The following is a 12,813-nucleotide window of genomic DNA, read 5'->3' on the forward strand; positions in this document are numbered from 1 at the left end:
AAAGATTCAAAACCTACAAATTCAAATACAATGTTGTTGTTCTGTTTTTTTTATTTACGCTGTAAAAGAAAGTAATCAGAGTAAAAAGTAATTTTACCAGAAATGTTCTGTAATTTTTTCCTGTTTTTTTCCTGTTTTCCAATAAAACAATGGAATGCCAGTAGATTTACAGATATTTTTCAGTAATTTTAGGTTTCATGTGTAAAATTACAGCTAATTAACCATGACGTAATATTACAGTAATAATGTGTTTTTTAAAATCATTTATTGTATTTGTATATCTTTAACTGTCATTTTACACACAGTTTTCTGTATGTTTTTACAGGTTTACCACAATTTTCCATAATACAATGTAATAACTGTAAATTAACAGATACAATTACATGTAATTATCAATAATATAATATTACATCATTAGGCTATGTTTCCCGATAATGATAATGAAGAAAGGTACGTAAAATAACAGAAATCTGTAGTGTTTTTCATAAAATTGCAGGTCATTAAGCATGTGTGGTTATGGTGGCTTAATGGGGGTTTTTTAAGGGGCAATGAGATGTGTACAAACACAAAAGTAATTTACTATACTGGTTAAATTTAAAATATAATTTTACTGCTGCAACTGCTGCACTGTTTGTGAAGCTCTTGAACGCCACTTCACTTAGTCCCAGTGTAAAAGCAGGTTAGAGTTGATCTGATTTCTCTTCCTCTTTCTTCACCTCCATCTTTTGACCTTTTGACCTTTATAGGAGTAGAAATAAACCCTCCTGTTTATTATTAACTGGACCTTACTTCTCTCTTTTTTCTTCTTTGTCTTCTATTTCCTCTCCTCTCTTCATCACTTCCTCCACTCCTTCCTTCCGACCTCCTCACCCAGTGGCCTTGGTCCCGTCGTCTGTCCATCATTTTCTCTCTCCTCCTCTCATCGTGCTTCCTCCTTTTCTTTTTTTCTTTCTTTCTACTCTTTTACAGTTTAATTCATCCCTCTTTCTCTCAACTTGCATTTTCATTTATTTATTAGTTTATTTCATAGGGACAGTGCACCACTAATCAACAGAGTTAAAAGAAAACTGTAAGTGGGCCAGAGTTAGCCAACAAGGCTAGTTTTCGTCCGTTGTCCCTGGCCAGATGTTAAAGGCAACCTAAAAGCCAAAAAAAGGGCAACAATTAAGTACTTTCAAGACACAACTTACATAACAATCTAGTAATCTATCTAGTAGTAAAAGCTCATAATAATAACAAGTAAAACAGGTAAGAAGTCTGACATACAGCATGACAAAAGCTCATGGCATGCAGACATACAGTAACATGCAGACAGAGAGAAGAAGAGCGAGAGAAAGCAAGAGAAGAAAGCACAGCTAGAAACACATGCAAGTAGCACACAGAGCTAAAACATTAGCACAAACAATATCAGACATTACAAGGCAGGACATGAAACGGCATTAGGCAAGAAAACCAAAGCTAACAAATAAGCAAACAAACAGGAAAAAAACAAAACAAAAACAAAAAACAGGACATATGATTACAAGCATTGAGAAACAGCACAAATAGGGTTAATGATTGATTAGTGATTTACATGATTAGTGATTTACATGATTAGTGATTACATGATTAGTGATTACATGATTGATTATTGATTAACCACTGCTTTAACTGTCTTTTAAAAGAATAATGAGTGTTTGATTCTCTAATAGACCCTGGTGTTGAGTTCCAGTCCTGCACTGCTTTTACTGAGAAGGCAGCTTGGCCAAAGACACTTTTTCTCATGGGAACAACACAGTCTCCTCGAGCTGATCCTCTGGTTGCCCTGTCATTGATTGATCTTTGGGTTATGAATGTTTGGAGAGGAGGAGGAGCAGTGTTGTGCAGTATTTTAAAGACCAGGCAGAGATTTGCATACTTTATTAAATTATCCCAACTCAGAAGATCATGCTTTTTTAAAATGAGGCAGTGATGGTGGGAGTTAGGTTTTCGATCTAGGATCTTTAGGCTTTGTTTGTATAATGTTTCAAGCGGTTTGAGAGTGGTCTTATTTGCTTGTGCAACACTCGTCAAACAGTATGTTAAACGTGAAACAATCATTGCATTTACATAAAGCTTTGCTGCATCCATGGTCATGAAGTTTCTAATAAATCTTAAATTGGATAGACTAAATTTAATCTTATGACAGACTGTCTTCACATGGGATTTAAAGGACAGCTGTTGGTCAATCAGTATGCCAAGATATTTGTGCTTATTTACAATTTGAAGTTTTTCACCCAGTAGAGTTATGTCTGGATCTGGACTCGAAGTTGACTTTTTTGAAAAGAACAGTCCAACTGTTTTACTCGTATTTAATTTGAGGCAAGACTTATTTAGCCATGCTGTGACACCATCCAAAGCCTTGGTAAGTTTTTCTGCTGCCTGTTGTTTTGAGCTGCCATGTGCATATATCACCGTGTCATCAGCATAAAGCTGGGTCTCAACTTCAGGGCATACCGAGGGCAAATCATTTATATACAAACTGAACAAAAGTGGTCCTAAAATGGATCCTTGCGGAACACCAGTTGGACAATTTAGAGCATCAGATAAGTGGTTGTGAACCTTCACATGTTGAATTCTATTGTGCAAATATGACTTTATTAACTCAAGGGCTTCGTCTGAGAAGTTAAATGTGGAGAGTTTGGAAATGAGCACTTTATGGTTTACAGTATCAAATGCTTTCCTCAAGTCGAGGAAAACAGCCCCAACAACACCTCCCTTGTCCATCATAGATCTTATTTTTTCAAGAAGAAAGCAGTTCGCAGAGTCTGTGGAGTAGTGAGTTCTAAACCCAAATTGCATTGGATGCAATGAAAAGGGGCTGCTATTTAGATGAGATGTAAGCTGTTCAGCTATCCACTTCTCTGCTACTTTAGATATTACAGGTAGGATACTGATTGGCCTGTAGTTAGAAATATCCCGAGGGTCACCTGATTTGTAGATAGGTGTCACAATTGCTGTTTGCCATGCTCTTGGAAATACCCTTTGTGAGATGGACAGATTGATATTTTTTGATATGGGGGAAGCTAATGAGTCCTTGAGGCTCTTAAGCATTGATGTGTCCATTCCATGGATATCTTTAGCTTTAGACGATTTAAGTGAATTTATGATCATTTTTACTTTGCTCTCTGTGATATGAGCAATTTTAAAAGAGGGCAGACTAGCATTCACTGGAGTGGGATTCACACATAGGTTGGAAAAGGACTGTGCAATCTCTGCAATAGAGCCAGTAAAATATTCATTTAATTCTCTTGCCTGTTCCTCTGGATCTTGTACAAGTTTACCACAGATTTTTAATTCTAGTTGCTTACTGCACCTTGGATGACCAGTCCCTGTCAAATTCTGGATTTGTTTCCATATAAGTTTGGTGTTGCCATTTGCCTCTTTAATGATATTGATAAAGAAGTTAGCTTTAGCTTTTCTTAACTCTTTAGTAACTTTATTTCGTAGTGCTATGAAATTACGTTTGTCATATACCTGTTTAGACTTAAGAACCTGTTTCCATGCACAGTCCCTCTCTTTCATCAGTTTTAGTAAGTCAGAGTTTAGCCATGGCAAAGACCTCTTTTGATTACTTTTGGTTTTGACTTTTTTGGTAAACTTAAGGGCTATCTCCTGAATTTTGTTTAATAATTTACTGCTGTCTTCGTTCGCATTCTGTCCCAGTAGAAAATCCTCCCAGTTTGTTTGTTGTATAGTATTTTGAAATCTCTGTCTTTATCCAGATGGGTTCATGTCCCACTCCTCTCCTCACTTTCTATTCTCTCTTTCTCTCTCTCTGAGTTGTCAGTGATGGATGGAGGAGGTGACAGCTTGGTCTTGGCCCCTGGAGGTGAATGGGGGATGGGGTGGTGGGGGTGTAAAGGGCTGTTACCTCACACACACACACACACACACACACACACACACACACACACACACACACACACACACACACACACACACACACACACACACACACACACACACACACACACACACACACACACACACACACACACACACACTCTCTCTCCCTAAATACCTGACCTGGATGGTTGTCACAGGCTTTAAACTGCGGGTTGAAGGTGAAACTCTTGTTTTTGTCAGGTGAATGTGTGAAATAGAAGAACTTCACCTAAATATGGCATCTGGCATTCAGCTCTTTTTTCGTCTTCCTGTGTCAAATTTTTTGAAAACCCCACCTCATCTCTCCTCCTCCTCCTCATCGTCACCACATTCAGGCGCATCCCTTGGCTGCACACACAGAGAGGACCGCCCCTTTATGCCGTTCTCTCTCCTCATTGGATAAAGGTTGTAGGATACAAGGAAAGTTTTCTCCTCGGCTTACAGCAGAGCAGAGTGACTGACAGACCCGTGTTTCGGACCAAACACTCTTTATAAGTGATTGCTGTCGGAAGATATAACTATTTAACACTTATATTAAAAATATCCCGCTTACTTCTGCTTTAACAGCTCGTGTTTCTGTGAGTCACAGGTCGGTCATATTTACCTGCGCAGGTGACACACACTTTGGAAACCCCCCCTCCACCTCTACCTTCAGTTTGTAAAAACACACACTGACGATTTAAAAAGCATCCTGGACGTCAGAGATCAAAGAGCAGAGAGTCGATAAGAGTGGAGGGAGGAGGAGGAGGAGGAGGAGGGGTGTGGGGGGCGTGGTGGCTCCTGGCTCCGTCGGGGTTGTCGCGGGAGACAGTCCCCGAGGTGATGTCGCCGACGGCAGCCACCCTGTCGTCAAGGCAGGAACATAAATTACAGGCTTGGTGGCCAGGTAAGTATCACCTGGACTGGCTCTCTCTTCTTGTTCTGTCTCTTTCTGTCTCTTCACTGTCTTCTCCTCCTCCTCCTCCTCCTCCTCCTCCTCCTCCTCCTCCTCCTCCTCCTGTTGGGTGTTTATCCACAACATGGACACAAGTTATGTGGACGCTCCTGTCTACGGCGCTCCATAGGTGGTTTTTGACCTTGAAGCTGCAAACATGAAGACGTCGTCGTTGCACACACAGCACAACCAGGTCTGCATCATCACGGCTGGATGTTACACTGCAAAAACTCTAAATCTTACCAAGAATATTTGTCTTATTTCTAGTCAAAATTTCATTTCTAGTCAAAACAAATCTCATTCTACTTAAAATAAGACTCATCACATTAAAAAGCAGCTTGTTTTTAGACACTTTCAAGCATATTTTCACTTGAAATAAGTAGAACAATCTGATAGTGGAGCAAGTTTTTCTTTCTTATTACAAGCACAAAAAACCTGCTTTCACTGGCTGATTTTTCTACTTATTTTAAGTGAAAATTTGTTTGAAACAAGTGAAAATGATCAAAAAACAAGTTAATTTTTAGGTGATGAGTCTTATTTTAAAGGGATAGTTCAACATTTTGGCAAATTGGCCCATTGCCATAACCCCTATAGTCATAGCAGTAGGTTCGTTACCTTTATTTGTCGGTGTAAGCTATTTTTAGAACGGAGGAGCGGAGCGGCAGGCTGTTCAGAGCTACACTATGGAGGCTAATGGAATTTCTTGGTTTCCCTCATCAAACTCATCAAATACAAAATCCCAAAACTCCAAAACGCTTTCGTGGACAAGTTGTGACCTGCACATTCACCACGCTATGAGATAATAATAGAACGTTACGAGACAGAGTTGTTTTAGAGGTAAATTCATGCAAAACCGCTGATGCGCGTTGCGTTCAGGGACAGTTTTTCAGCAAGCAGACTCTGTATTTACCTCGAAAACGGCTCCGTTTCGTAACGTTCCATTATTATCTCATAGTGTGGTGATTGTGCAGGTCACAACTTGTCCACGAAAGCGTTTTGGAGTTTTGGGATTTTGTATTTGATGAGTTTGATGAGGGAAACCAAGAAATTCCATTAGCCTCCATAGTGTAGCTCTGAACAGCCTGCCGCTCCGCTCCTCCGTTCTAAAAATAGCTTACACCGACAAATAAAGGTAACGAACCTACTGCTATGACTATAGCGATTATGGCAATGGGCCAATTTGCCAAAATGTTGAACTATCCCTTTAAGTGGAAAGAGATTAGTTAAATCAGTTTTGACTAGAAATTAGACATTTTGACAAGAAATAAGACAAATATGCTTGGAAAGATTTTGAGTTTTTGCAGTGTATAATAAATATTATTGTGTCTGAATGGGATATGAGCATAAAACAAGACGGGCGGAGGCTGCGTATTGTTTTGGAGATCCTCCGTCGACCCCTCCCCCTCCCGACTGACTGACTGACTGACTGACTGATTGACGTGTTCTCGGAGGCGTGACCTGAACGTAAAACGTCAAAATCCTGCGAGAAAGTAGGCTAAAGATGGTTGAGAGCAAATGAGGCAGAGAGGAGGTTTCTCTCTTTCTACCTCTGAAGGTGGTCGTTCTCACTCGTCCTCTGCTTTTTTAATCAGGTAGGGAGGCGACGGTGGAGATGAGCTGCGAGAACATTTTAAACACAGTTTAAAACCCCTTAAAACCCGCCTGTGAGTTGTGTTGCTTCTAATTAATGCTGGGCCAGTGGGTTTTAATTTAGGGCCTTTTTTTGTAAGTTTTGATTATCGCTAATGTTAGCATTCATAGCTTTTTACTAGAATAAATGTTGTTAGCTCTGCATTTACTCCCCAACAGCTGTTTCCAGAGGTAGAAAGCAGCACCAATGTTAACTCTTGTTTCTAACTTGTCTTTTCTTCTACTGATAGCTACATAGGCTGTAGGCTACTATAGCATGCTAACCAGCTAGCACATTTCTTATAGCAACTTGATTTTAAGGGCAGATAATACCAACATTAGGGAGTCTAGCCAATTCCTTATGTAGCCTAACACACTTTTTTTTTTTTTGCAAATATTGTTCAAACACGGGGTTAAAGGGTCTTTTTTAAGTTTTGCAAATTGCTACACATTAGCATTCATGGGTGTTTAGGCTACTGAAGAAAAGGTTTGGGAGTTCAACATCAAACATCAATCCTTTACTCACCAACAACTGTTTCCAGATCTTGTCTTTTCTACTGAAAGGCTATAGCATGCTAACCAGCAAGCAATTTTCTGAGTGCAACTTTTTCATTTTTGGGTCCAATAACACCAACATTAGGAAGTCAAAACTTAACCAGGGGAATATTCCTCATGTAACACACTTTTTTTTAATATATGGTTTAAACACTAGGTAAAGGCCTTTTTTGTAAGTTTTGCTATTGCTACGGAGCTAACATTAGCATTCACTGCTGTTTAGGCTGTTACCAGAGGTTGACAGAAACACCAATGTTAACTCCTCTTTCTATTTTGTCTTTTCTTCTACTGATACTATAGCATGCTAACCAGCTTCTGATAGCAACTTGATTTTTGGGGCCAGTAGGCTAATACCAATTTGGGAGTCAAAAACTCTGATAGACAATTCCTCATGTAGGCCTAACTTATTTAGCAAATGGTTCAAACACAGGGTTAAAAGGCCCTTTTGTAAGTTTTGCTATTCCTACATTCATAGCTAAGCTGTTTAGGCTACTAGAAAAAAGCTGTTTAGGCTACTAGAAAAAATGTTGTGAGCTCAACATCAGACTTAATTCCTTTGGACACCAACAGACTCTTGTTTTGTTTTTATCTTCTACTGATAAGCTAGTAGGCTAACCAGCCAGCAACTTTATGATAGTAACTTTATATTGGGGGGCAATAACACCAGCATTAGCTATAGTCAAAAATTAATCAGATGATATTCCTCATGTAATGTAGCCTACATTCCTTCCAAATACGGTTCAAACACGGGGTTAAAAGAGCTAACGTTAGCATTCATAGCTGTTTACTAGAATAAAAAAATGTTGTGAGCTCAGCATCAGACTTCATTCCTTTATTACTCCCCAACAGCTGTTTTCCAGAGGTGGAAGGCAGGCAGCACCAACGTTAAAAAGCGATGACACTGCAGATGTTTGGAGGCCTTCGGTGACTCTGTTTACCTCGACCCGTCCCTTTATCTCTGAAGGGAAAAACACCACAGGGAGTGACCGCTGGAAATTTTCCTATCGCCAACCACCACCGCCACCGCCGCTAGCGACACCAACAACAACACCTCCTTCTTACTGTTGCTCAATCTCTTGTCACTTATTAGTCACCGTGGTGTTTTTTAGTTTTTTTCAACACACAGGTCTGACGGGTTTATGAATCCAACTCTCTCAATGAATGCGCCCCCCCCTCTCTCTCTTTCTTTAATTCAGGTCATGTGCATTTGGTACTTTTCTGCTCTCGGGACGTGTTGATGTGTTTTACTTGAGTTTCCACTGTGAGAAAAGTTGGTGTTTATGTAAACCAGAGTTTATAAGGGAAGTCTGGTATTTACAGTGGACAAACTCTCTCTTTTATCTCTTCACCACATTCTCTTTTTTCCTCCTTTATCTCTTTATCACTTCCTCTTTTTGTTTCAGTTTCTATATCAGCTCTGTCATCTTTATTGCTGCCTCTCTCTCTGTTTTCCATTGTATGCTGCCTTTATTTGGCCTTTTTTTTCTTAACCCTCTCATCACTTTCTTCTGTCATCACCTCACCACCTTTTGGTTTTGACACTTTGGTTTCCTGTTAAACGGTTGGCGATTATAGAAAAACGTAAAGGAAAATGTTCATCACCATCATTTCAGCGTAAAGCCCCTTTTCTTCTGGTCAAAAAAACCCCACACCACCTCACTCGCATCTGACCATGGGTGTGTGTGTGTGTGTGCACGCTCTGTAACTGCATGTGGTGACATTGTGTGCGTGTGTTTATGTAAACTGAGTCAGTTGCCGTTTTTATCTGGTTTCCCCCACTTTTTGAACCTGTTGGTCCTGGTCTAAAAAGGGGGATTACGGAGATTTCAGAGGAAGTGATGGAGACAAAGATCCAGTCATAGTGCAAGAAAGCTGATTCAGACTAAGCTCATCTGACATTTCAATCACTTTAAAACAACATATTGATTGATTGATATTGAATATATGTGAACAGGAGGCAGGTTGAGCAGTCTGCAGTGATTAGATGCAGAAGATAAATTAAAAACATTAAAGGGATAGTTCACCCAAAATTGAAATTTCATTGTCTACTCCCCCTCATGTGGACTAAGAGCTGGGAGAAGTTTCAGAGTCCTCTGTGGCTTCTCTGAGTTACAGGGGGTCTCGGCGTAGCAGTGCATGTCAATATAACGGTTGCAAATGGATACCAACTGTCTTCGTAACAAAAAGACACACCAAAAAACATCCAAATACCTCCATCCTGCTCGTATGTAATGTCCGTCTTGTATTGAAGCCCCGAAATGCGAAATTGTCCCGAAAAAAATTAAATAAGTCTATATTTCAAGCTTGTTTGTAGCGAAATTTGGGCGAGCCAGGGTCTGTCCTCTTCCCAGTTCGTCCAAATTTGACGAAACGGGAAGAGGAGCTTCAAGAAGCTTGCGCTACAAAACAAGCCTCGAAATATATTTTTTTTAAATAATTTTTTTCGGGACAATTTAGCATTTCGGGGCTTCAATACAAGACGGACATTACATACGAGCAGCATGGAGGTATTTGGAGGTTTTTTGGTGTGTCTTTTTGTTACGAAGACAGTTGGTATCCATTTGCAACCGTTATATGGACATGCACTGCTACGCCGAGACCCCCTGTAACTCAGAGAAGCCACGGAGAAAACTTCTCCCAGAAGAACTATCCCTTTAATACGTGCACGTCTTTCTCTCTTTCTCTACCACCTGTCCTTTTTTCTCTCTCTCTCTTTTCTCACTTTCTGTCTTTTCTTTCCTCCCCTTCCTCCCTCCTCTGTCCTCTCCTCTCCTCTCTCTTTCTTTTCTCCCTCTCTCCTGAGTTGACAGCTTGTCTCGCGGGAGCAGCAGGGATTGTGCGACGTTAATCGGAACAACGCGGATTACAGTCAACACACACTCACTGTTACACACACACACACACACATCTGTCACAGAGGCAGTTAATAAGTCAATATGTTGACGGTGCTCAGGGCCACAGCCAACAGCTCCTGTGGGGGAAACGGTGTTAGTGAGTGAATGAGTGAGTGAGTGAATGAGTGGAGTCAGTCGCACAAACACACACATTTTTGTATCTCTCTGCTTATCTAGATGGTCGTTGCAATGTTTTTGTTGTTGTTTTGGTTTTTTGTCCTCTGCTGACTCTGTTTTTGCACAATTCGTTGCATCGAGACGACACAAACACATAAAAGACACAACGTTCCTGCAGAGAAATTAAGGAGGAGGAGGAGGAGGAGGAGGAGACGACATGAATCAGGCTGCGACCACAGAGGACCAGGCCATTAGAGCAGGTATAAACACACTTTTGCCTTTAGACATAATCAGATGACACACCGCAGAAACACGTGAGTTTAAAAACCTACTGAGCCTTTTTAACCCCTTCAAGGGCCTTTTTTGTTATGTTTTTGCTATTGCTAATGTCAGCATGAGTAGATATTTTACTGGGCAGTCTCTTGTTCAGCATCAAACTTCACACCAACAGATGTTTCCACAGGTTGAACATCAACAACCAATGTCAACTCTTGTCTCTATGTGATTCTATAGCATGCTAACAAGCTAATTTCTAAAAAAAAAAAAAAAAGCAAAAAAATAACAACTCAGTGTGGTAAAAATCTGGCCTGAAGATGACATGAAATTACAACTACAGGTTTTTTGGGGGTCAATAATACTAACATGAGTGAATCTGATTATATTCTTCATGTAGGCTAATGCACATTTCTTTACAGCAGTCCCTCAAATAATGGTTCAAAGACTTGTGATAAATTTGTATTGGATTGGATGCATACCTGTTAAGCATTGTGGTGGCTTTCCTAGGAACAGTATTACGCAAATTAAAAGTATTTACTTGCACAAAATAGAGAGCCTGAGGGTTGGCGGTTCGAATCCCGCTCTGTCCCGGTTGCTGCCGTAGTGTCCTTGGGCAAGACACCTTACCCACCTTGCTCCTGATGGGTCGTGGTTCGCGCCTTGCATGGCAGCTTCCGCCATCAGTGTGTGAATGTGTGTGTGAATGGGTGAATGTGATGTACTGTAAAGCGCTTTGGGTATCGTTGAGATGGAAAAGCGCTATATAAATACAAGACCATTTACCATTTACCATCAGTCATACAATAGAAAAACCATGTGCTCACGTCCATATTATTTGTGCACATTTACATGACTCTGTCTTATATAAAGGCTAAGATTCACATAATATTTAACTGGATTTTCATCAACACATGAGAACTCCTACAAACTTTATTTTCCAATAGATGACTCAACCAATGCAAGGTTCTCGATTCTAAATTAAACCCAGACAGTTTGGAGTTCACAAAAAGTTTGACGGTGCAAAAAAAGGTCTCGTCATCGGCCAACGAGCAGATGACTGAGGAAGACCCAGATCCGCCCTAATACAACCTCTTTGTCTTGAGATAGCAGCAGAGAAAACTCACAATTAGCCTCTTCATACCCCCTCTGAACCTCCGACTCTTCTCATATGAGTCATGGTGTGTTGTTGGAAACCCCATTCAGTTTCACATATTTTTAAAACTTTTCCTGCAGTGTGACTAATTGTGAATACAAGTGTTTAATTGTTAGATTAGAGCAACGCAACTATAGACCACCTACAATAATACAGAGGCCCAGAGGCCGATCCAGATCTAGACTCGAGATGAATCTGAGGTTTCTCCAGAAAAACAACACGACAGGAAATGTTCTTGCAGCTGAAAAACAGCCTTATTTATTCAGACTGTCCCTCCTGTCTTCTTATTTAATCGACGTTGCTTGTGCTGCTGTGTTGTAAGAGGCCACAGAGGTTGATGAGTGCGGGGGCACAAACGGCCTCGAGATGCTCGGCGCGATGATTTACTGCAGCAGCGAAGCAGAAACCCACGACGAGACGTTTCAGCAAAGCAAAGCAAAGCAAAGCGTCTGTCTGCATCTTCTGATCTTTAGAGTGTTTTGGTGCTCAGAAAACCAGTCCGACCACATCCACATCCACAGCCAAACTCAAGGCCGGCCGGTCTACTATAGACTCCAGTCCCGAAGCTTTTTCACAGACTGCCGTGACCTCTGACCCCCGAGGCCAGAGAGGAAGTGCTTAGTAAACAGGCGAGGGGATGGGAGGACAGTAGATATTATCTGAGGCTGATTCAATCACAGCACCGTGGGAAACTCTCGCTCACACACACACACACACACACACACACACATAAATAGCCACTCCGCCTTCGGGACAACAACACAGGAAGGAGTGGCTAAGTGGCCGTTTCCATGGTAACGAGTGCTGCTGCTTCCACTGCTGCCGACGCCGCCCGAGCCCCAGACTGACTGAATGTGAACTTTTACCCCAGAGGGCTCCAGTCCATGTGTTTGTGTGTCTGTGTGTGTGTGTGTGTGTACTTCAACTCGCCATGTGGTCCGACTCGAGAAAGTGGAAGGACACACACACACACACTTCAAACACACGCGCGCTTTCTTTCAACAGCGCTCTTCAGATGACAAAACATTTCCTCGCTGTCTCCGCATGAAATTTTTTCCGACCTCCTCCCGCGTTGATGGATGTGGCCGTAGAGCCGGTCGGTGCTGTGTGTGTGTGTATATGTGTGTGTGTGTGTGTGTGTGTGTGTGTGTTTTCAGGGGGTTTTATGCACTCTGTGTTTGGACTGTGGCCTCTTGTTAACGTCCCTCTGGCTACAAACACACTGACATGTGATTTATGGAAATGAGCCATGGAGGAAACGCAGCGGGATAAATCAAACGCACCCTGCCTGCACCACCCCGGCTACAGTGTGTGTGTGTAGAAAAGAAAAGAAAAAAAAAGAAAAAGAA

This window comes from Trachurus trachurus, assembly GCF_905171665.1.
Source record: "Trachurus trachurus genome assembly, chromosome: 16".
NCBI classification, from domain to species: Eukaryota; Metazoa; Chordata; class Actinopteri; order Carangiformes; family Carangidae; genus Trachurus; species Trachurus trachurus.